The following is a 4716-nucleotide window of genomic DNA, read 5'->3' as shown; positions in this document are numbered from 1 at the left end:
TTGGGCTTGTTTTAAAAGGCAGTGCCGCTTTTTTTTTTCTCGTGAGACTTGGCTACACTGTCCCTGTGGTGTAATTTAGGTTGTTTACATGGAAGGCAATAAACAAAGTGTTCCGTGTATTACTGAACAAGTGCTGTCCTACTTGTGGTTCCTATTACAAATGAGTCATGCGTAGTAATATAATACCGGTACACGTTGAGAAACCATGGATTTATTTAATTTCCTGCGACTATTAAAGTCAAATGCATTTTTACATTCATGTTAACCCTCTCATGCATGAATTATGAAAGCATCAAGCAACATTTTTTTCAAATATATTTTATTACACTTTAGGTAATATAAAATAGGAAGGAAAAAAAGTTTTTTTTATTTTTTTTGTTTGTTTTTTTTAAATGCAAAAATTAAAGAAGTTACATAAGTTTCCATTTTAGTGTTCAACATGCATTAGGGAAATAAAGAATTACTCCATGTTCCTGGCACAGCTCATTGTAAAGCTAAATCTGAAATTCTTATTTGTGCAAATAAAGTAAACGTCAATGCAAAGGGTAACCTCCCTGTACCAGTCCAATGAATACTGTATCATTTTGTTCACATTTACATCCACATTGTAAACTAAAAAATACTCTCAATGTAGAATATATATATATATATATATATATATATATATATATATATATATATATATATATATATATATGCTAAAGTATTTTTTTCTTCAAAGTCCATTTAGTGCAACGTACCTTACATTTTACATTTAAACTGAATTTTGTGGATGTTAGTGCTTGGTGTGAAAGTTTGCAAAGCAACCTGGTCACAATGGTTCCTGGCTCTTTATGTAAATATACTTTGTTTTTCATGTGCAAGTAGCTTCATGGCACCTGTTGGCATTTTTTGTAGTAGTTAACTTTGGCCAGTGATCTCCCACACTGAACCTGATTTCAGGGAGTGCCTTTGATACTGCCCTGTGCCTCAGAGGAAGAGGTCAAACTTGGCCTGCCTCTTTTTCCATCATGTTGGGGCGCGCCACCATTGATCATTGCTCGAGCTATGGATGCCTTGAACTGTAGTTGGTCCTTGTCACCAAATCCTGACATTCTGTACAGTAACCATGTATTTACACAGGTTACATCAAGAATGTGAAAGAAAACTCTAATGTGCCTTCCCATACGACTAATCTGTTGGCATCCTTGACATTTTTTATAGGTTAAAATACGAGAAGTATCCCTTAATAATTGATTAAAACATGGACTGCATAAAAGTTGCCCCTGTTGCAGTTTCAGTCACACTGGGAAAGACAGCTGATCTCCCTGACTTTGAAAGAGGGACAATCAGTCAACAAGGATTTCTGTTTCCCTGCACTAGACTTGTATCCCTCCAAAATAAGTTGTGATCCTGGCTGGCCACAGGGGTTATACTCCCTATTAACAGAGTTTAGGCATGTATTTCTGTAGTTTTTGCAAACCCTTGTAAAAGGTTTTGTGCAACTGAGATGCCTTTTATGCATGCAACCAAGCAGATAGAGTGGAATGGTAAACAAAATGGCATTTCTTAACCTTGTGGTTTTATGTTATCAGTACAAAATGGAGAACATCCTTTTAATTGGGGCATAGTAAGGCAAAGTTAACTGGTTAATGTGCTCCATAAAATGAAGATTAATGCCCCTTTTAACATTTTAAATAGATTCAGTTTTCCATGTACAGTGTTCATTTTAGCTGTCAATGGTTTCTTTACCAAAATCAACATTGATGTTTATGTAACAGTTGTCTCTCCACAGTAAATATAACACCATAATCCGAAATATAACAGCAATAAATTAATATATCAATAGACACACACACACACACACACACACACACACACACACACACACACACACATATATATGGCACTAAACAAACTGTTCCGTGTATTACTGAACAAGTGCTGTCCTACTTGTGGTTCCTATTACAAATGAGTCATGCGTAGTAATATAATACCGGTACATGTTTGAGAAACCATGGATTTATTTAACTTCCTGTGACTACTAAAGTCAAATGCATTTTTACATTCATTTTAAAGTGGTAGTGCCATAATCATATACAGTCTAAAAAATATGGCGCTGGTAACTGTTTTCGTCCATTTAGTTTACCCTCCTGTGAATACTGCTTCGTCAGACACCAGACCTTGTTGGCCCTGCAATTTGTTTACATTCCAGGAATTTAAAGGGTACCTGTATTGGTAGTGCACATAGAATCATTTCAATAGAAAACATGTGGCTGAAAACTTCTGACACAATTTAAAGCCCGTGCTCAGCCAATTTATGATATAAAAACATTAGAACAATGGTAAGCTTCTATGTATTGGGTCTCTCGTATGTAAAGTGACCATATGGCTCCGTGTTCAGCAAGACAGTTTGGGACAGTTCAGGCTTTTCAAATCACAACCCAATGCATTCTGGTACGTTTTACCTGTCAGCCCAATGCATTCTGGTACTTTCTACCTGTCTCGGGTACCATTCTTTCCTTTAAGAGAAGACGGACTATGCTTACCAGAATGCATTGAGTTGTGAGTTGAAAAGACTGAATTGTCCCAAAACGTCCCGCTGAACATGGAGCCATATGGTCACCTTACTCATATGGCACACAGGATATGAAGTCGGGTTGTCGATTTCCCTATTTCCGAACACTGCTAGTCTACAGGTGCCGCTAACAAATAATTTGCGACGGCATTTATCCGATTATTATGGATGAAAAATGTCAAATAGAAGTGTACTTATATGAACCGTTGAGGTCGGACTGCCCCAGTTAATTTTGGCCCTGTCCACACTACTTAACCGAACTCGAGAACCGTACCCAGAAACGGTTTAATTAATCCAGCTCAAAGCATTCACACTGAAGTACCGTTTCATGTTTAGTCGGGCTTAATGCGTGAATAAGATAGTATCCCACCATGCACTGTATTGTATTTTAAAAAAATGTGTTGTGCTTCATATTAATAGAGGTGCCTATTGCTAAAAAGAAATAAAACAAGTATTAAATGCGAACACACAGAAGTAGGGCTTGAAGTTTTCGGGTTATATTTTTAATCAGGTGACAAATTGAGCTGCATCTGTTTTCATAATTAAACTCAGAAAAAAGCTGTTCATTATTTGTTTTTTACCTTCATATCTTGCCTGAGCCTAATTCTGGTCCCTTTAATTTTATTTCAAACAGAGCTGACAAATTACGTGAATTGTTCATCCCCGATCCTACTTTTAACTCGCATTTCATTTTTGCAGTCGTCTAATTTAACGTTATGCTTTTGTTATTTACCCCACTAGTTTAACAGAGAGCGGTCCTGACATTATTTTAAGCAAAAAAATGAATACCTAGTGCACTGTACACTGACAGCGGTATGTTTCGGCAAACATAGCACAAAGCACTGTGGGATATTGGAGGATACACTAATAATTTCGTTCGGTATTACAGAGTCCACACCTGACAAACCGAGCTACCTGATGCGATCTAATTAGAACCGACCCGAGACTACGCCCTGAACTGGTCTCGATTCCAGTTCTCGAATACGGTATTAAACGCTGCGTAGTGTGGACACAAACAGTATTTATAACTTTTAAGCCGGTTTAAATGCAACTAATATGGTTTAAAGGCATAGTGTGGACAGGTCCTTTCTCAGGCAGCGATAGTTAATACTTCAAGGTACTTAAGCCTACCCAGAACAAAGCACTGTACCGTAACTGGTCGATTCGTCCGAGACACATTTATTATTATTATTATTATTATTATTATTATTATTATTATTATTATTATCAGTAGTGGCCGCTTACAGCCGTATACGTTCTATTAGAACTCCCAGAGTTGACAACCTTATCATGTAGGCTACCTAGTAAGATTATAAGGTTTATTATCCTGAAAATGCAAGAAAAGGGAGAGGTACTGCCTGAAAAGGTAAGGTGGAAACACACAAACAGGCAGTTTCAACCTAAAAATACAGTAATTGTAATCGGTAAAAAAATGTCAATACAACAGATACCAACGATCAATAACATCACTTCAGCCAAAGTAAAATTGCAGCAGAGAGAAAATTATAATTTCTCGACAGGAGAGTGAGCCTACTGAGCCCACAAGGGAATTACACAACAAAACTCGCTAACACAAATATGAGAAAACAGTGAAAAACTGAAGCGTAACAATTTTCAAACTGGAAAACAATAATAAAAGGAAAGCTTATTACTTTTTCAAGCTTTTGTAAATGGTTACAACTAATAACAAATAAAGTACATCAAATAGTGCAATAACAAAAGCCTGTAATACTAGTATCTCGGGCTTCTGGTGACATTGACCTTCAGTCTGGTCATTTATCTTGCCCACTTTGATGTAGTTTATTCCTTATTGTTAATAAATACAATTGAGTTATATACAATGACCCACCTTTTGATAATTTTGTCGTGCTAAACGATGTTGCCGGCCTTTGCTGTGTGATGTTTTCTTCTTGTTGTGGGCAAATATTGCTGACATTTCATCAGGTTTTAGCCTCGTCTTGCATTCATATCGCAGAAGCTCTGCCTGCATGATTCTGAATTTAAAGTGTTGAAATTATGTATCTGGCTATATTTATTTGTTAATTCCACTGGTTTGCTTGTGGATTATTAAAATATGACCTAAATGGCTTGGGCTGGGGTGAGGGTTAGGGTTAGCGATGTGGTTGGGGTGAGGGTTAGCGATAGGGTTGGGGTGAGGC

The sequence above is a fragment of the Acipenser ruthenus genome, chromosome 28 (genome assembly GCF_902713425.1).
Source record: "Acipenser ruthenus chromosome 28, fAciRut3.2 maternal haplotype, whole genome shotgun sequence".
Classification (NCBI taxonomy): Eukaryota; Metazoa; Chordata; class Actinopteri; order Acipenseriformes; family Acipenseridae; genus Acipenser; species Acipenser ruthenus.
Note: the sequence above shows the minus strand (reverse complement) of the source record.